Source organism: Chinchilla lanigera, unplaced genomic scaffold, assembly GCF_000276665.1.
Source record: "Chinchilla lanigera isolate Chin_1 unplaced genomic scaffold, ChiLan1.0 scaffold00143, whole genome shotgun sequence".
Lineage (NCBI taxonomy): Eukaryota > Metazoa > Chordata > Mammalia > Rodentia > Chinchillidae > Chinchilla > Chinchilla lanigera.
The window spans coordinates 3,147,245-3,169,074 of NW_004955544.1; the positions used below are offsets into that span (position 1 = coordinate 3,147,245).

Genomic DNA, 21,830 nt, shown 5'->3' on the forward strand with positions numbered 1-21,830 from the left:
ACTGAACCAGATGGAATTTCTATTTTTAGTATTTTGAGGAATCTCCATACTGGTTTTTATAGTGGTTGTACTAGTTTACATTCCCACCAAGAATATAGAAGAGTTTCTTTATCCCTTTAGTCTCTCCAGCATTTCTTATTATGGCCACTCTTTCTGGAATAAGACAGAATCTCAGAGTTGTTTAATTTGTACTTTCACATTTTTAGTTTTTCCTTTTTCTTCCCCGACCTTTTTGTCTTCTTTTTTTTCCCTTTGTTGTTTTCTGAGACAGGATCCAACTATATAGTCCAGGATGGTGAAGAACTCACAATGTAGTCCAGGCTGGCCTCAAACTCAGGGTGATCCTCTTGCCTCAGCCTCCAAAGTGCTGGGATTACAGACACGTACTGCCATGCCTGGCTGACTTGCATTTCTTCTTTTCCAACAAAATCTGCAGAAACAATATTAATTTGATATTATTCAACTTGTATCTCAAGGTAAATAATGATTACAGTGATCAGATAATGATATGAAAAGCAGTTCTCTAAAAAGAACAGTCCAGGATACATATTCCACTAGAGGATCAAACTACATGAGGAAAAACATGAGTATGAAGAGAAAAATCGTCGATTCCAAGTATTTCTGAACTTTTTAAAACAATTCCATCAGTAATTGATAGCTGAAAAAGGCAGAAAATTTTAATAGAACAGTTAAAATTAATAGCATAGTGCTTCAAGAGGATTTATTGGATATTGCATAATCTTTATCAAATAACTATGTAACATGCAGTCTTCTCAGAATCACACGAAATATTCACCCAAACAGAACATGTTCAGATCAACAGTAAAGAATTTAATTTCCAGGGGGAAAGAGAATTGAAGTGTGTAATGGATGTGCCACAACTCCCTACAATAAATGTAATCATTGTGTATTGCACACATGTATGAATAAAAGTCAAAAAAGGAAAAACACAGACAAATATGTTCAAAGTAAGGGAAATCATAATTTGCTTTTCTTTAATGGTTAGAGATGTTGAAAATATTTTTATTTATTTATTTATTTATTTTTGTTTGTTTGTTTTTCCGGTACTGAGAATCGAAATCATGACCTTGCGCTTGCCAGGCAGGCGCTGTGCCGCTGAGCTAAATGCCCAGTCCCTATTGTTTGGTTATGAGTACTTCTACTGAGAAGTGTCCATTCATTTCAGTTGCCCATTTTTTGATTTGGAGCTTTTGTTTCGGGGGATCTAATTATTTTTGACTTCTTTATATGGTCTAGATATTAGGCCTCTGTCCAGGATGTACATGGCAAAAAATTTTCCCATATTCAAAGTTGTCTCTTCACTGTGTTGGTGGTTTCCTTTGCTGTGCAGAAGCTTTTAAATTGGATATACTCCTTTTAGTTGATTCTTGATCTTATTTCTTTTTTAATAGGGGTTCTGTTCAGAAAGTTCATGCTATGCCTATGTATTCAAGAGTTTTACAAATTGTCTTCTAGCAGGTTAAGTACTTTGTGTTTGTTTGGGGTTTTTTTCATCTATTTTTGTTTATTTTGTTTTTGTTTTGGGGTTTTTCTTTTTGAGACCGAGTCTTAAGTTTCTAGTTCAGGATGGCTTGAACAAGCAATGTTGGCCAGGCTGGCCTCAAACGCACAATGAGCTGGACACGGTTGTGCATGCTTGTAATCCCAGCACTAGGGAGGCTGAGGCAGGAGAATCACTGTGAGTTCAAGGGCAGCCTGAATTGCATAGTGATATCCTGTCTCAAAAAGAATTGTGTGTGTGTGTGTGTGTGTGTGTGTGTGTGTGTGTGTTTTGTGGTACTGGGGATCAAACTCAGGGGCTTGTGCATGCTAACCTTGACAAGCACGAGCCCCTGAGTTTGATTCCTAGTACAAAAAAAAGCAACTCACGATGATCCCCCTCTGTCAGCTTCTCGGGTGCTGGGGTTACAGGCATGAGCCACTATGCCTAACTAAGTGTGTCTGTTTTAATATTTAGATCTTTGATCTATTTTTATTTTAATTTAGTACGTGGTGAGAAATATGGATCTAGATTCAATCTTCTCCTTGTGTATATCCAGTTTCTCCAGCACTATTTGCTGAAGAGGATACCTTTCCTTCAGACATGTTTTCAGCTACTTTGTCAAAGATAAGATGACTGACTGCACGTGGGTTTGTTCCGCATCCTCTGTTCTGTTCTGTTGATTCACAGGTCTGTTTTTGTGACAATACCATGGTATTTTTACAAAGTAGTGTTGTAATGTAACTTGAAATGTAGAACTGTGATGTTTCCTGCTTTGCTCTTTTTGCCGAGGATTGCTTATGCTATTCTGGGTTTCTTCAGTTTCCATGTGAATTTTAGCATTTTTTTCTAGTTCTGTGAGGAGTGCTGGTGGTATTTTGATAGGAAGTGCATTGAATCTCTATAACAGTTTTGTAAGCATGGTCCTTTCGACAATATGAGTTCTGCCTAACCAAGAACAGGGGACAGCTTTCCAACTTCTAATGACCTCTTTGATCTCCTTTTTCAGAGTACTGTAGTTTCCACTGTAAAAGTCTTTCACTTCCTTTTTTAGGTTCATTCCTAACTATTTAATTTTTCTTGATGCTATTGAAAATGGTATTGCTTTCTTAATTTCTTTCCTGGTGGGTTCATTATTGATTTTCGTGTGTTGATTTTGTATCCTGTTATATTGCTGAATTTGGTTATTCATTATTTTGTATTTATTTAAGTGTGCTTTATGGGTTAGTATGTGGTCTAATTTCAACAAAGTTTCATGTGCTGCTGAGAAGAATGTGTGTTCTGTTGTTGTAGATATCAAAATGCCTTTGTTCAAAAATGTGGTACAGCTCTAATTATTTTTGCTCAGTTTTTGTCTGGTTTATCTATCTATGATAGTGGTATTTTGAAGTCACTGACTATAATTCTGTCTATGTTTATCTGATTTTGAATGTCCAGTAGAGATTTCATTATAAAATTGCTGGGCATGGTGGCACCTGTCTGTAATCCCAGCACTCGGGAGTCTGAGGCAGGAGGATCACTGTGAGTTCGAGGCAAGCCTGGGCTACAAAGTGACATCGAGGCCAGCCTGAACTGCATAGTGAAACCCCGTTTCAAAAAGACAAAAAAAAATTGAGTGCACCAGTGTTTGGGGGTATATATATTTATAATTGTTCCCTCTTCCTGTTGAATTGTTTCCTTAACCAGTGTGTTGTGTCTTTCTTTGGTTCTTCTCAACAATTTTGCCTTGAAGTTCATTTTGTCTGAGAATAGTATAGTTACTCCTGGTTGTTTTCAGGGTCCTATTTCATGGCATATTATTTTCCATGCTTTGAATTTTAGTATATGAATTTCTTTTCAAATTAAAAGTGTTTCAGCTGGGCGTGGTGGTGCATGCCTCTTTTCCTGGCACTTGGGAGGCTGAGGCAGGAGGATTGCCACAAGCTTGAGGCCAGCTAGGGCTACAAAGTGAGTTCAGGGCAAGCCTAAACTGCATAGTGAAACCCTGTCTCAAAAAGACAAACAAACAAATGAACAAATTAAAAATGTTTTTTGTGTACAACATATCATTGGTTTTTTTTTAAATTTTATGGGAAAAAAAACAAAATTGCATAACAAAATAATAGGAGGATTTTTTAATCCAAACTTCCAATCACCTATTTTTTTGATTAGGGATCTTAGATCATTCACATTGAGCATTATTACTGAAAGTTATTAACTTATTCCTGTCATCATATTATTTTCCTCTTGCTGGCTTCTGTTTTTATTTCCTTCTGCTGAACTGCTCATCCTGCTTGGTGAATTCATATCATTAGATTTTTTTTTGGTGTTGTTGGCTTCATTGTCTTTTTATAGGATATCTTTTAGAATTTTCTGGGGTGCTGATTTGGTGGTCATGAATTTCTTTCTTTTTCAATTTTATTTTAAAGATAAAAGAACCAAAACATATTAACAAACACACAGACATAAATAAAACAACATAAAAACAATAAAAACCATACAGAATTTCAGACAAGGTGATAGAAAATTGACAATGGTTGTTGTATTATATATTGGTATCTTCAAATTGGTTACTCAGATAAACAAGTATAGGTGTGGAAGACTGATCAAACAGTTAAACATTAAGTGTTCCTTTCAGTAACACAATAGAAATTAGTAGTACAATTATCTTAGCTATCTTGTGTATATATATTCATATTTCCCCCTTCTTTCTTTCTTTTCTTTTTCTCCTTATCCCAATTGTTCTGTCCTTTTGAGCAGTTTCTTTCCCTTTCACTATATATATTGTACCTTTTAGATTTTATTTACTCTTTCAGGTTCTTGCACTAGGGAGACAATACAAACCACATTGTAAACAAACCACATGTTTACACATGTGGGTCTGATTTATTTCACTTATGAGTATGGTCTCTAGATGCATCCATTTACCTATAAAAGCCTCAAATGTATCTTTCTTTATAGCTGAGTAATGTTATATAAAAATGCCACATCTTTTTTATCCATTCCTCAGTTGATGGACATTTGGGTTGCTTCCATGTTTTAGCTATTACAAGTTGTGCTGCTATAAGCATGGGTGCACATATATCACTGTGGTATGATGTTTTTAGTTCTTCTGAAAAAATACCCAAAAGGAAAATAACTGGGTTGAATGGGACCTCTAATTCTAGTTTACTGAGGAATATCTAGACTGATCTCCACAGTGCTTGCACCAGTCTACACTCCCAGCAGTGGAGAAAGGTTCCTTTATCTCTACATCCCCTCCAGCATTTGTTATCAGTTTATTTCTTTTTTTTTTTTTCCAGTACCAGGAATCTAACTCACGACCTTTCGCTTGCCAGGCAGGCACTGTGCTAATGAGCTAAATCCCCAGCCCCCTGTTATCAGTTTATTTCTTGATGATAGCCATTCTTTCTGGGGAGAGACGGACTCTCACTCTTCTCTTAATTTGCATTTCTCAAATGACTAATGATGTTGAACATTTTTTCATGTATTTATTTGCCATTTGTATTTTTTCATGTGAGAAGTGTGTATTCATCTCAGATGCCCATTTTTGGATTGGGTCTTTGAATTGGGGGGACCTGATTTTTTTTAATTCTTTATATGTTCTAGATAGAAGTCTTTTGGTGATGATTTCTTTTGATGAGCAAAAACTTTTCAATAAGGTGAGATCCCAGTTTTTAATTCTTTGAAGTATTTCCTGTGCAGTTTGGTTTTTGTTCATGAACTCTCTGCCTACCCCTATGCCTTCAAGATTTTTACCTACTTTCTCCTCCAGTAGATTGAGTGTTTCTGTTTTAATATTTAGGTCTTTAATCCATTTTGACTTTAGTTTGGTGCATGGTGATATACATGGATCAAGTTTCAGTCTTTGGCATGTGGTGAGCCAGCTTTTCCAGCATCATATATTAAAGAGGTTATCTTTCTTCCAGTAAACTTGTTTGGCCCCTTTGTCAAAAATAAGGTGGCTAAGTGTGTTTGGGGTTGTGGCTGCATGTTTCAGTCTGTTCCATTGATCCTCAGGTCTGTTTTTTGCCAATACCGTGCTGATTTTATCACAGTAGCTTTGTACTATAATTTCAAGTCAGGGATTGTGATGCCTCCTGCCTTGCCTTTGTTGCCCAGGATTGCTTTTGCTATTCTGGGTCTCTTCTGATTCCAGATAAATTTTAGGAAGATTTTCTTTAGATCTGTGAGGTATACCAATGGTATTTTGATTGGGATTGCATTGAATCTATGTAACAATTTTGGAAGTATGGACATTTTCACAGTGTTGTTTCTTCCTATCCATGAGCAAGGAATGTCTTTCCATTTTCTGAAATCCTCTTTGATCTTTTTCAGAGTACTGTAATTTTCACTCTACAGAACTTTTACTTCTTTTGTTAGATTGATTGCTAAGTGTTTCAATTTTTTGGATGCTACTGTGAAAGGTACTTGTTCCTTAATTTCTCTCTCAGCGTGTTTGTTGTTTGTGTATAGGAATGCTATTGATTTTTGATCATTGACTTTGTATCCAGCTACATTACTGAATTTGTTTATTAATTCTAGGAGTATTTTGGTGGAGTTTTGGGGGTCTTCTTTGTAGAGTATCATGCCATCTGCAAATAATGGTAATTTCGCTTATTCCTTTCCTATCCTCATTCCTTTTATTTCTCTTTTGTCTAATTGACCTGGATAGTTTCCAGCACTATATTGAACAGGACTGGTGACAGTGGACATTCATGTCTTTTTCCTGATTTTCAAGAGAAAGCTTTCAGTTTTTATCCATTTAGTATGATTTTGGCTGTTGATTTGGCATAGAGGGCTTTGATCAGATTGAGGTAAAGACCATCTATTCCTATTTTCTGTAGGTTTTTTTTTATTATGAATGAGTGCTGGACTTTGTCAAAAGCTTTTTCTGCATCTGTTGAGATGATCATGTGGTTTCTGTCTTTAGGTCTATTGATATGGTGTATTACATTTATTGATTTGCGTATATTGAACCATTCCTGCATCTCTGGGTTGCATCCCACTTGGTCATGTTGTATAACCTTCTTGATGATTTGCTGTGTTCTATTTGCTAGCATTTAATTGAGTATCTTTGCGTCTATGTTCTTTAGGGAGATTGGCCTGTAGGTTTCTTTTTTGGTTGGATGTTTCTCTGGTTTTGGTATCAGTATACTTGACTCCAGAAATGAGTTAAGGAGAATTGTTTCCTTTTCAATTTCATTGAAGCGTTTGAAGAGTGTTGGCATTAAATCTTTTCTGAATTTCTTGTACAATTCAGGTTATGAATTTCTGAAGGTGTAACTTGCCATGGAAAGACCTTATTTCTCCATTAACTTTGAAAGTTCTGCATGATACATTAGACTAGGTTGGAAGTTTTTTTCTTTTAGGGCTTGAAATACTTCACTTCAAGCTTTCCTGTTCTTTAGGGCTTGTGTTGAGAAATCTGCTGTAATTTCAATGAGTTTACCTTTGTACATGATTTGTTGCTTTTCTCTAACAGCTTTTAGGATTTTATTCTTGTGTTGATCTTTGGATTGTTTTTTTTCTTTGGTGGTACTGGGGATTGAACTCACAACCTTGCGCTTGCCAGGCAGGTGCGTATGCCACTGAGTTATGTCCCCAACCCATGTGTGGATCTTTGGAAATTTGATAACAATGTGTCCTGAAGAAGTTTTCTGATCATAGCTATTTGGGATTCTATATCTCTCAATTTTCTCTGTGTTCAATTCTTTCCTCATACTCAGAAAGTTTTGTGCTATTATTTCTGAAAATAGGTTTTTAATATCATTCATGCTGTCTCCTGATTTTTTGCTATTTCTGATTGATCTTAGATTAGTCCTCTTTGTATCATCTAGCAACTGTTGGGTACACTTTGCATGTTCTCTTGTTTTTAGTTTCTCTGAGTATGTGGTCACCTATACCAGCTCTATCTCTAATGCTGAATCTCTCTCCTCATGTTACCCTTTTGTTACCTATACTTTCAATAGAAATTTGTATCTCTTCTATTTTGGTTTGATACATTTTCATGGACTCTAATTCTTTGCTAACCTGGTCATTCATGTGTTTAATAATTTTGCTTAGCTTGCTAGCTTTTCAGTAGTGTGTTCTCTAAACTCACTGATCATTTTGTTTATTAAGTCTATTATTTGTTTAGTTATATCATCTTTGAACTCACTAAGGACCTTATTGATCTGTTTATTTTTCTCTCTTTCACCATTTTGTGTTTCTCAACTGTTTGGCTGTTGATTTCATTCCCATTTACACCCCATAAACCAGCTTTGAGGAAGTGTGGATCTTTTGGGGAAGTTGGGAAGTTGGCATTTGGTTGCTTTGTTTTCTCATGTTTCTATTGGAGTGTGTATGTGTGTGTGTGTGTGTGTGTGTGTGTGCGCATGCGCGCATGCGTGCTGAGAGTTATAGGTCAATTATAATGGAAATACTTTGTTGCGAGTGTGGATATCTCTTTAGTTAGTGACTAATTTCCAGTGATACTGTCTGCATGTAACTAGCTATTTCTCTTTGTCTCTGTCCAAGATCTGACCTCCATTAATTTGGGAAGAGGAGGGTGAAGTGTAATTGGTCCAGCATCCAGTTTTCTGGAAAAGAACCACAATATTGGTGATGACATAAAGACAAACCAGATATTGGTATGCATTAAAAACCAATTGATAGCAACATCTATGCTACCTTGACAATAGCAATGAAATCAAGTTAAACTGGAGATAACATAAGGAGTGATAAAAGCTACTGCTGTAGTGAATTAACAATAGGAAAAGGCTCTGTAATGAAAATATAGACACCAAGGCAAACCAAATATTGACAGAATAAATATCTACTAAGTTCAAAAATTATACCACTATTAGCAAAGGAAAATAATTCAACAATGGCATAGAGTCAATTAAATATCTAAAGATCAATAAAGCTTAATAATAAAACTAGTAAAGAGGGAGAGGGTGGGAAAGAGGAAAATGAAAGAAGTGTAATTTAAAGAATAGAGAAAAGTAATACAAGAAGGTAAAGAAAAAAGTGAGATAAAGGGCCTTAATATGGAGTAAAAGGATTAATAGAACTAGCTAAAAGTAACAGTGTGGAGAAGGATATTCTTTGGTTGGAAAGCACTGAGGACACACAGTGATTTGTTTATTGTTGCAAAAATGAACTGAAACCTTTCAGCTGAAGATAAGAGTGTATTTGAGTTGCAAGAGATCCCTATTTTTTAGTCTTACCATGCATTGTAAAAAGTAATGGGAAGTAAGGACTGTGATTGTAGTGGATTGATAACTAGCTGTCAACTTATGACCCCCAGCTGAACTGAGTAAGCGTGGTGCTGGGTGTAGCAGGCCCACCAGGGGATTGTTGCCAGCAGCATAAGAGGCAGAACTGGAGAAGGATAATGCTTTAATTACTAAAACGTTTGGTATCCGTCCATTTGTACTAGCGACACCCTTGGTTCTCACTCAATAAAAGGTGACTGAGGTTGGTAATTGGGGCTGCAGTCTGAGAGGCTGTAAGCCCCCTGATCCCAGACTTTTGCCTCTCTTGTTTTTCTTGTCTCTCTTACTTTTTCATAGCATCCACGGGCACCTCGTTCTCTGGACCTGTCACCCTGGTTAGAGCAACGTAACAGAAAAGAACAAACAAGAAGAAAGAAAAAAGAAAAAGCAGCAGAATAAAGAAAAAATAAAAACAAGAAAAACAGCAAAAATTCAAGGAAAAATAAGAAATCCCAAAACCAATGGCAAAACTACAGAACTGAGTACAAAATAATTCTTCTGTGTTTTTGAATGAGTGGTTTCTTTCTAGGGTTTGCAGTATTGGAATACGCCAGAGATGGGAGAAAGATAGCGAGTCACTATTTTGTCTTTCATTGTTGTTGTTGTTCTTTGTTTTGAGACAAGGTTTCATTACTTGTTTGAGCTGGCCTTGAATTCACTGTGTAGCCCAGGCTGGCCTTGAACTCATGCCAATCCTCCTGCCTTATGTGCTCCTAAGTGCTGAGATTACAGGCACGCGCCACCACTCCAGGCTTGCCAGTCACTATTAAGACCTATTTTGTTTGCACGCTCACGTGTTTGGGTGCAAATGCTGAATCCTGCCCTGCCTTTCGTGCATGGTGTGGTCAGTTAACGGTTTCCACCATAAGGGTATATTCACTCTAGGCACTTGTAGGTTCCAAGTCTCTTTGTGTGCCTCAAGTTATGGCTTTCACCACTGAGCTTTATGGCCCATGGGTTTGTAAGGTATCACCGCTCCTCCAGTTCCAGAGGCCATTCTATCTGTATACCATAGGCTGTGGCAACCATCCAAGCTGAGATGCATCCCTGCTTGTGTTGGCAGATGGGAAACTCAAAGAGACCCCTGAACTCTGTGTTGGATATTGGATATAGGCAAGTGGGCAGGGGAATCAAGCAGTCCAGTGGACTTAATGTCAGCACTTTCAGACCCAGCCCTTTCCAAAAGCTATGCACAACTGTCCTTGTTTCCCAACATGGAGGATAGCACCATTATGTCCCACTTATCCTATACTTCTCAGGGGGTATATGTCTAGTCCTTTCCCTCTCTAAAACCATCTCTTGTGGCCATCTCCCACCCAGTCACTGTGGTAGGGTGATCCCAGAAACTCTGAAGTGTAGTTTTTCTGTAACATCTTCCAAAAATAACTCCTGATTAAACTCTCTCAAATATGATGGGCACTGCAGTGGATATCTTCTTCAACTCTAGTCAACCATGTGGACGGAAATAACTTTCAAGTATAAAACCCCACACTGGTTTGTTTTTTGGAGCTTAAAAATAGCCATGAGCTTATCCTGGAGCTAGTTCTTCTAGCCCAGTCCATTGTTTCTCACTGGAGCTGCTGACCCTCTTCAGACTTACCTTGTATTAATGGAGATGAGTCCTCCTCCATGGGAACTAGGGAAGCTTTCCAAATTACTTCATTCTTTTCTCTGCACTGTGCTCCATTTCTCCAGCTTCTCTGTGGTGTCTAGTTTTTCAGTTAGCACCCTCCTGATTCCCAGAGATCTACTTTCTTCCTACACTGAGTTGTTTTTTCCCAGGAGTCTTGCTTCTAATCCTGGGGAGGCTGTATTTTAGTGTCAGTCATTACCCAACCATTTTAAATCCATCTTTCATGAACTCTGTTTCAGAGTCCTGAGAAAGGTGGCCCAGTCATGCTGATACCTTCACTTTAGACTCATTTCAGATTTCTGACCTTCTCAGTAATAGAATAAATGTCATTTTAAGTCACTTAATTTGTGGCACTTGTTACAACCAAATGAATCACATGGAGTGCCTATATGTGGTGGTGAATTACATATGATTTTAGTTGTTGTTTATTGTCTGGTAATGTGTTTGTTTCTTTTTCAGGATTAACTATAGGCTATCCTTTAAAGTAGAAAAAGTACCAGAGACAGGAATTTCTCACTGCTCTCTATAGCCCTATTGGTAGTTTCAGCATCCACTAGGGACCTGGTGCCCATCCTCTACCAGCACAGAAGGCTGTTGTGATTACAGCATGTACAGCACTTCTGTGACCCAGATTCAGGTTCCAAACAAAGTCATATACTCACTTGCCATACAACTGCACTTCTGCAATGACAGGAGAGCACATGGGGCTCAGAGAGGCCAGGTCACTTGTTCTGAGCCACACATCTAGGAAGTAACAGAGGTGGCTATACTTCAGGCAAGTTGGCTCTGTGGTTCAGGAATACTGAATTTTTCTCTGTATTAATAGACACTGGAGTAGCAGGTAGAACCCGTGAACAGCCCTAATCTCATACCTCCCTGGATTCCCACTTAGCCCTCTAATTCCACAGTTCCTTCCACTAAACCAGAGGAATTTGTTCCATTCTCTTTGACTCTGGGTTTGGCCATGTGCTATGCTTTGGCTATGAAAGGTTAGCAGCTGTGGAATGTCCAATGCCAGAGTACATAAATTTATGACTGAGCTTGCCCTCTTGTGCACATACCAAGGACTTGCTCTAGACTAGACTGCTGCTTCCAGGATTGAAGTGAGGGGCACATGGCATAGAGCCCAACCTGGATTAGCTGTTGATCTGCAAACTCAAGAGCTAAGTGAATACGTTTAATGTAAATGGGTGAGAATTTGTAGCTGTTTCTTACACAGCATTATTGGTATAATAGCTAACTGATATAATGTGTGTCTCTGAAATTTTTCTGACTGCATACAGATTGGTCTTACCCAGACCGGGAAGTTACAAGCAGACAATCAATACTAACGTTTACTCAAATTTTGTAAGGAATGATCTGACACAGGGTGAAAATATTCTAATTTTTTTAGTTTTCCTTTTTTTCTTTTTAGGTGTTAATTGTGTTCATGTGGTCTACCACTGAGGTACACCCTCAGCCTTTATATTCTGATTCTTCCATGAAATCATTTACCTAGGCAAATCAAAGACATACTCCATTTACTTGAAGAGACACTACTTATTTGGCTAAAGTCATGGAGGAAGCTATGTTGTTCGGTAAGTGAAAGTGTCAAGCAAAAAATGTATACACACTTCTCACACTGGACTGCAGAATACAGACCTTAGGCAACTCCCAACTGAGGAAAAGTTCTCTGTGCAGACTTCCACAGCTTTGATATCATTGATGGTAGGTATCAGCCATCACCTCTGAATGCCTAGGGACAACAATGAGCCCAATTGGTGATATATGCAATAATACATCTATGTACTGTGTTATATACATGGAGATTACTGGAGTCTTTAGGTCCTCAGAAACCAAGCCTTACAGGCAAACAGGGAACAAATGGGATGGTTGTGATGATGTGTGCATCACTAACAGGACACTAGAGCACTGAATATTGCTGAGTATAAGTGAGAATTCTAGAAAGACAAAAGGCTGGGAACACACACAGAAATTTGATTATCCACATTTTATATATAAATTACTCAAATGATCACACTTTTGGATTTAAGGGTAAAAGATACAGTTAAAAAATACTTTGTCTAAATTACAAACAGAATAATCAAATTACTCATGAGGTCTGTGGACAGCCAGTGTCACCTTTTCTTACATGACTTCTGATTCCAGCAAGAAGCAGTTGAAAGAAGAGTGCTGGCACATCAGAGCAGCAAATTTCAAGTGAGAAACAGCTCCCAGCTCCCAGCTCCCAGCTCCCAGCTCCCAGCTCCCAGCTCCCAGCTCCCAGCTCCCAGCTCCCAGCTCAGCTGAATAGGAATAGCCACCTCTGAAAAGGCATTCACCCTTTCAGCTCTGGGAGGCTGCCAAGAAGGCAGGCAGTCACCTGTAGGACTGAAGGCTGCCCTGTTCTACTGGGCTGTAGGGAAGGCCTTTACATCCACATAGTGACTGGGTCCAGTTCAGTCCCTCTGGCTAAAGCCAGAGAAAGGAAGTGATGGAGGGAGGAAGAGAGGAGGAGAGATGGGGAGGGTAGGAGGGAGGGAGGGAGGGGGAGAGAGAGAGAGAGAGAGAATGAATATATTGCCCTCACATTGCATGTCCTTGCATGTATGAACATATACCCATGTGTTTGGAAGGCATGTTTGGGGAAGGCAAAGGCCACTGGTGATAGAGGTAAATCTTCCACCATACGCTAGAAAGTTCTTTGTGGGATTAACAGGAAATAAGGATTAAAACACTCCCTTGAAAGAACAAATGCCCTAATATTACCTAATCATCAAGTCATCTGAGGGATTGGCTATCCATTAATCATGCATTTGGTTAGAAGACTTTTTGAAGAAACACACCCTGATCAACAATTTTTAGGTAATAATCAGCAAATTATAACCAAGTCATCAGCTGGTGAACAGCATTCCCTGTGCTTATTTACCACAAATACATCTGCTTTGATGAGGTGTCTTTCACGTTTGTTTCCCACTTTTTATTTGGAATGCTTGTTTTCATACTGATGGATTTTGAGCAGTCTTTATTCCTTATGGATAAAAACCCTTTGTCAGAGATATGATATGAAAATATTTTATCCCAGTCTATGACTTAGCAATTCGAAATTCACAGCATGACAATGTTATTTAATGAGTGGTGTTATTTGTGAGTTTACCATTTTTGCCTTAGGCCAGAGTTTCTCTGTCCAATTGTGGGAAAAAATAAATTCTATCTTTTCTATCAAACAGGAGTGACTACATCTTGGACTCTAGCCCATCCTAGATAGCCCTTCCTGAACACACTAAATTACAGAAAATGATTGCACAGTTCTTTTTTTTTTTTTGGTCTTTTTGAGACAGGGTTTGACTTTGCATGTCAGGCTGGCCTTGAACTCACTTTGTAGCCCAGGCTGGATTTGAACTCACAGCAATCCTCTTGCCTCAGCCTCCCAAGTTCAGGGATTACAGGTGTGTGCCACCACACCTGGCTAATGATCACTCACTTCAAACCCTGGGAGCACAGCTACTACCCCAAGATAGTTTATCAGGGGCCAAAGATGTTCTGTTCTCCACATCCTCCTCTCCTCTGCTCTCCCTTCCCCTCAACAACCCTTTGGATTCCTCCTTGCACCATCTGAGTTAGCCAGCTAGGATAGATTGTGAACCTCCAAACCAACCAATGGAAAAGAGGTCAGCTGCTCCTCCTGCATTAGGGCTAAAGGGGCAATCCTCCTTTGTCCTTCCTGTATGCTTGCTACCTCCTCATTGCTGGGATGTGCTTGCACCCTTTTTCAAAAGTAAAAGCCTTGTCAAGATTTCTTGATGTCTGAGTGCTTTATTATCTACACCAACAAATTGAGTCTAGGAGCTCATTTCCAACACACTGCATCAGGGGTTATTTACCACCATCCCTGGGCCCACCCACTGGATGCTAGTACCATCCCACCCCTAGGTTTGTGGCAACAAATATTACTTGCCAACATTGCCAGATGTCCTAAAAAGTAACACAATTATCCCAGTTGAGCACTGACTAAGACTAACTGAAGTTGGCTTCTCTTATTTGACATTCAGAGTCTTAACATCACATATGTGTTACAGTGTTCTGGGGAAACGTGACTCTGTTATGCAGGGAAGTCTTCAAATGGAACAAGCAATAACTTCTGTAAATCTCCAGCCATATTTACATGGCTGCATTTCCTTGCATGACACTGACCCAAATTCCTGTCAGTGGTTGAAAGGATTTTTGTTCGCAAGAAGGAGCAGGCCACTGCCCAGTTCAGGGCAAAAGTGAGGTGTTTGCACATTCACTGTTTAGGCACATTCCCCAAAATACGCAAACACATGCAAATTGGAGGAGGAACTTATTTTGGCCTATAGTTTCAGTAGGTTCAGTCAAAAGTCACCTGACTCCAAGCCAGAATGGGCATGATGTAAAGGCCTGCCAGAGATCAGCTGCTCAACACATCATAGCTAGAAAGCAGAGCATGAGGGGAGGAGCACAGGAGAAGAAGAATACCCTTCCAAATCACAACCCCAGTAACCTTCATCTATTAAAAACCCACCTCCTCATAGCAAATCAGCTATGAAATCCTCAATAGACTAATCCACTGAGTAAGGTCCTTCCCCCATGATCCAGTCATCTTTCAAACAAATGAGGCTTTTGGGGGGCATTTTATATCTAAAGAGTAAAAACACCAATTTCTGTCAAGGGTCCAGAGAATATTGGTTCTCAAACAGAAAGAAGGGCTGTTGTCCTTCATTGGGAAATAAATATTTTTCTGGGGACACTCATAGCGGCAGCTTTTGTCCACAGCCAGTAGGGTCTGGACTCTTCCCTCCAGCCACAGGCCCCCATTGTGTGGATTCCCTACAGTACCCGCCAGGCTTCCTGCCAGCCTCTTTACCTGGGGCTCCTTTGCTGGACCAGCTGAGGCCTAGTGTGTGGGGTGAGTAGAGTGACCTCACAGCACTCTGCTGCCTCCCTCATAGACACCCTCTGTGACCTAACCCACACCTACTGTCCTTACTCTATGAGGGATCTGAGGGCTTCAAGCCCTCAGGTCCCAGAGCGATTTGCAGCTCCTCTATCTACAATGTGATTTAATCCAAGTAGCAGATATATTAAGGAATAATGGAAATCTAATTAGCTAGATTTTTCTTATAAAATTCATGTTGGCTACTTAAGAATGTATTATCCAAAGAGTCCATAAATTACATATGGACCATCATATCCTAGTTTGAAGATTATTGAACTCAAATTTACCTGCTTTCAAATTCTCCAATTTCCTTCTTTATCTTCCTGAAAGTCAAATTGCCACCTCTCTCCTTCAGTGCATAGTATTTCTACCTTTACAAAAGGCATATTATGATAAATGTCCTACATAAAACCCAGCCAGACATTTAGCCTAGATTTCTGTGGACAGGCAAGGTGCATACAAACTGGTGAAGAGATGACATAAAGATGCATGGGCAGCACTGTTCACCACAGAGAGAAACCAAAACAAGCAAATGTGTGGGAATAAAGGAATGCATCTATGAATTATTGTCACAGACCACATAGTAGGGCCATTGTGCCAGAAGTAAAAATGAACCTGTTTTCAGTATTTCACATGTGCTGAGAAACACGCTGGGGTGTTCCATACATTGCTTTGTGTCACCACAGTCAGAGGAGGAGAACAGCATTCCTGCTCCAGGCTCACAGGTGAGGGCCTGCGGGCAGAGTGAAATAACCAAGCCGGAGCACACTGTCAGTGTCTGTAGAGGGAAATCAGCTGCACCCTGATGTGCGCTCAGGGGCCCTGGCGCTGTACCTGTGTGCAGCAGGAAGCACAGGCGAACTTGCGCACAGGGAGTGAGGATAGTGTATGGCTGCTTGTTTGAGGGTTTTGTAAGGCACAGCCTTTCCTGTGGTCCCAAAGGGAAGTTGAAGTTGTGTGCTGCTAGCGTGTAAGACGTAGGGTCAGGGATGTGGCTCAGCATCCTGCATGGTCCCTACCATAAGGAACTATCTGGCCACAGGTGTCAATAGCACCAGGCATGAGAGACCTGCTTAGGGTCAGGGCAGAAGTGAAATGTTTGTATGGTCATTTACCCTTTCATTACTCTGAGCTAGCATTGAAGCAAAGCCATTTGTTCCCAGACCTACGGTTCCTTAATAACACTGTAATTTCATTCAGCTATTAAGAAACCTGAAATGGAACTGCTTGATAATGGGATTAAGTGCATAAGTATTTGCTTGCTATAACTTAATTTCTGTTTTGTTTTGTTTTGTTTTGTTTTGTTTTGGTTTTTTTGGTTTTTCTCCGGTACCGGGAACCGAACTCACGACCTTGCGCTTGCCAGGCAGGTGCTTTGCGGCTGAGCTAAATCCCCAGCCCCTATAACTTAATTTCTATAAAAATATGTGTGGAAGGATGAAAAGAAAAGAATTTTATTTATTTATTTATTTGCAATACTGTAGAACCCAAGGTCACTGTAGCACTGAGCCACATCCCTAGATTTTTTCTTTTTAATTTTGAGACAGGTTCTCACTAAGTTGCCTAGGCTGGCTTCAAACTTGTGAACCTCTGGTCTCAGCCTCCCTGCTAGCTGGGATTATAGGCATGCAACATTGTGTCTAGAAAAATAAAAGAATTTTGTGCCAGAACTTAAGGATGGACATATCTGTTAGGTGGAATTAAACAGCTGTGTGTATTCACATCTGAAAGTCATATATTTTTGTTATTTTAATTGAGAAAGAAATAAAAATTATTTTTATCTTGTACAGCATGTTGTATTGAAATACATTGTGGAATGGCTACTTCAGATATTTACTATGGTTTTATGTTTAGAACTATTACAATCATCCCCCAGCAATTTTTAGGAATAATTCTTATTAATCACTGTCCACATACTCTGCAACAGATCACTGGAGCATATTTTTTCTAACTGAAATTTTGTGCCCTTTGACCGACATCTCCCCTACCCCCAGAGCTTGGTAGAATTATTCTCCTCTCTACTTCTATGAGTTAAAGTTCTTAGATTCCATATGTGAGATTATTTGGTACCCATCTTTCTCTGCCTGGCTTAGTTCACCTAGCCTAATGTCTTGTGGATTATCCATGCTCCTGCAAATAGCAGGATGCCCTTCAATTTTCTAATTAGAGTTTTTGTTGAGGCATTTTAGTTACAGAGACTAGTGGGCTGCATTTTGGCATATTCCCATCCCCTCACATAACGTACTTCAATTATTTTCACTCTGAATTACTCCGCTTTGCTTTTCTCCTCACCCCCATTCCATTCCTCTTCTCTCAGTCACCCATCCAGTTTCCTGTCATCTCTTTCTCTCCTTTTATTTGTTTTTGTGATTTTGGATTGCACATATGAGGAAGAAAAGATGTGATATTTGACTTTCTGTGTCGGACTTATTTTGTTTAACCTGATGATATATAGTTCAACTCATTTTTGGCAAATGACATGATTTTTTAAAATGACTAAATGATACTCCATTGTGTATACATAACTCATTTCTAAAATCTATTCATCAGCTCTTGCACACCCAGCCTTTTTAGCTATTGTGAAGCGCACTGCAATTAACATGAGTATGGTAGTGTCTCCACACTATGCTAGCACTAATTCTCTCTGGGATATATCAATGCGTGCTGTTGCTAGATCAAATGGTACCTTTAATTTTAGCTCTTTTGGGGATATGCCATACTGATTTCCACACATGCTGTATGAATTTACCTTCACACCAACAGTGTAAAAAGGCCTATTTTTCCCCCACATCATCACCAGCATTTATATTTTTTTGTGTTCTTGATGATAGCTGTTCTAAATGAGGTGAGATGTGTTGATATGCATTTTCCTAATGGTTAAGGAGGATAATACATTTTAGTCTACTTATTGGCCATTCGTCCTTCTTTTGAAAGGTGCTTTTCAATTCATTTGCCCATTTTAGGCCTGGTGTAAGATTTTTTTTGCATTTTTTACATCTTTATAAAGCCCAGATCCAAATCTTCCATCACAAGAGTATCCAGCAGTGATTTTTTTTCATTCTGTGTGTTTTACTTCACTCTGCTGATTGTTTCCTTTGCTGTGCATACACTTTTTGATTTCATTTGTTGATTCTTGCTTTCCTGTTCTGCTGGATATGTATTCAGGAAGTCTTTGTCTTTGTCTATGACTGCAATTGCTTCCCTTATGTTTACTTCTAAAAGTTGCAAAGTTCTAGGTGTTTTACCTAAGTGTTTCATCCATTTTCCATTGATTTTAGTGTAAGATGAAGGATAGAGGTCGATTTTTAATCTCCTACATGTGATTATACAGTATTCCACACATTATTTTTAAGCATGGCGGTCTTTTCTCCAATGTATGCTTTTTGCTCAAATGGAAAGGCAATGGTGCTTGGCTAGAAAGGCTGATTAGTGTAATTATAAACCAATATCTCTGATAGACACTGAAGCAGAAAATCTTTAAGAAAATACTAGAAAACTGATAAGAGCACATTCAATGAATCATTCATCAACATAAAGGGGGATTCATGCCAGAAACACTGGGAAGGTTTAATATTTATGAAAAGTTGCATGTACAAATCTTATATAACAACCAAGAGAAGGAAAGACAAAAAATAGGATCATTTAGATGGATGCAGAGCAAGCATTTGACAAAGTCCAACAATCCTTCATGATTAGAAAAATCCCCACACCAAAGTTTGTATAGAGGAAATGTACCTCAACGAAGAAAGGTCACACGTGAACAACACACATCTGACATCATGGCCCATTAGAAAAAAACAAGTGTTTCCTCCAATGTCAGGAAAACTACAAAGACATCCACTCTCATCACTGCTTTTCAATACAGTACTGGAAATCCTGCCAGAGAAATTTGGCAGAAAAAGAGAATAAAACCCACTGACATGAAAATGGAAGAAGTTGACCCATTCCTGTTTATAGATGACATGACCTTATATGCAGAAAACCCCAAGGACACCTACAAAAAAAAAAACCTGTTAGAAATAATGAACATATTCAGAAGAATTGAAAAATATAAAGTCATACAGAAATCCATAGCTTTCTATACACTCAAAACAGACTATCTAAAATAAACAAATCATGAAAACAACACTGTTAAAACAGTTACCAAAAATGAAATGTGTAGGCATAATCTCAGGTAAGGCAGTAAGAAGCCCATACACCAAATCTACAAAACATTGATAAAAGAAGTGGAAGAAGGGCAAATAAATGGAAAGATATCCAATATCTATGGATTCAAGGAATATTGTTAAAATGTCTACTCGACCCAGTGTGGTCTACAGTTCAGTGTAATCCTCATGAAAATAGCAACAATATTTCTCAAACAAATAGAAAAGCAAGCCTAACAGTCGCATGGAGCCTCAACAACCCGAATAGTGAAAGCAATCTTAAACAAAACAACAACATTGGAGGCATTTCACTACATGATTTCAAAATACATCAAAGTAATCAATATGGATGGCTCCAACACAAGCACTGACATTTAGATCCATGCAATGGAATAGAGAGTTCAGAAATACTTCCATGCACTTATAGGCTATTGATTTTTGACAAAGGTGGAAGAACACAAAACGCAGACAGGACAGTCTTGTAGGTAAATGGTGTTGGGACCACACAACTGGACATCCACATGCAGAAGAATGAAAAGAGTCCTTCATTTCCTACCCCACTGGAAATCAGCTTGAGATGAATAAAGCTAGAAACATAAGGCTTGAAAGTGCAAAAACCATCACAAGAAAGCATGGGGAAACATCCAGGACATGGTTCTGTGCAGTGGGTTCTAAGATAGGAACCCCAAAGCCCAAGTAAGCAATCAAAACCTAACCCAGTGGTATTAACAGCAAATGCAAAGCTTCTGTACAAAAAGGAAGAAATCAACAGACCAAAGGAACACTGTACAGAAAGGGAGAGTGTACTTGAACACGATGTATCTGAGAAGGGATTCATGTATCAGACTAGAAGGAATCAGTTAAGTGGTAAGAAATCAAATAACTCCAATAATGGGCAAAGGACCTTCATAGACATTTCACAGCCTCAGGCAAGTCAGCGGCCAGTGGTATATAAAAAATGCTTATTGCTACCCACCATCAGAGAAATGTAAATTAGAACCACAGTGATACATCATTTCACACCTGTGAGAATGGGTCTTAGCGGAAGATTAAAAACAACACCGGTTAGAACATAGGGAAGATTTACACACAATTGCTGCAAATGTAAATTAGTATATGGAAAACATATCTACTTTCCTAAATTCATAAAATATATTTGCCAGATGACACGAAATTCTATGACATGCTATATATCGAAAGGAAATGAAATCATTACCTCAAATACATATCGACATGCCCAGGCTATTCGCAGCACTCCTCACATGAACCAGGTTATGAAGCGATGAATGATGGTGTGCTAGTCATCTTCAAAACGAAGGAAATCATGCTCACTTTGGCAGCATATATAGTAAAACTGGAGGAATAGAGAAGACTGACAAAGCCACCACGCAAAAATGACATGAAAATTCATGAAGCATTTGTATTTATTGATCATTTATGTAGAAGACCCTAAGAACTCCAATGCAAGATTTTTAGCTCCAATAAATTCTGAAATGTGGCAGGAGAGAAAATCAACACACAAAAATGGTTTTTTCATACATCAACAAGGAAGCCAGTGAGAAAGAAAGCAGGAAAACAATTCCATTTATAATAGCTTCAAAAAAAAAAAAAATACCCCGCCAAAGAATGAATCTCACCAAGGAGCTGAAAGACCTCTCCCAAAAAAATTCCAGAACAAGAAGAAATACATGTAAGACACCAGACGATGGAAAGACCTCCCCTGTTCATGGATCTGCAGAATAATAGTTGTAAACTGGCAACGTGACCAACAGACTCAGTGCAGACCCGTTCACATTCCACTGACATTCTTCACATAGCTAGAAAATACAGTCCTCAAACTTGTGTGGAAGCACAACAGACCCAGAAAGGGCAAAGCAATGCTGAGCTCATAGTGTCAGATTTCAAATTATACTACAAAGCCAAAGGCAAAAAACACTACATTTCTGACTCAAAAACAGACACATAGACCGATGGAATCAAAGAGAGGACACAGAAACACGCCCATGCAAGTAGTTATCTGATTGCTGACCAGGGAGCCAACAGCGTAGGTGGGTGTAAAGACACTCTCTAACAAATGGTGCCAGGATAACTGGATAGCCCCTGGTACAAAACTGAAAATGGACCCCTTTCCCTCACCTTGCACTAAAATCCATTCAAAATGGATCAAAGACCTAAGTAGAAGACCTTCAGTGGTCAAACACCTAGAAGAAAACACAAAGGGAGGGCACTTGAAGACCTTAACACAGGCAAAGACTTCTTGATTAGGGCACCAGTAGCACAGGAAATGAGAGCAAGAATCCTCAAACGGGGCTGCATGAAATACAAAAGCATCTGCACAGCAAACGAAGCAATCAGCAGTGTGAAGAGACAGCTCACC

At 39.0% G+C, this 21,830-nt stretch overlaps 1 long non-coding RNA gene across 2 annotated transcripts; it reads right to left on the reverse strand.

Moving 5' to 3' along the window:
* Positions 1–392: 392 nt before the first annotated feature.
* LOC106147330 lies at positions 393–21,204 on the reverse strand. Of its 2 annotated transcripts, XR_001232174.1 has the most exons (4): positions 21,091–21,202; positions 20,670–20,807; positions 12,014–12,107; positions 393–430 (listed from the first exon to the last, which is right to left on the reverse strand). It is a non-coding gene; the product is annotated as an uncharacterized LOC106147330 (long non-coding RNA). The 2 variants fall into 2 exon arrangements; XR_001232173.1 differs by having other exon boundaries at positions 20,670–21,204.
* Between the last annotated feature and the right edge of the window lie 626 nt (positions 21,205–21,830).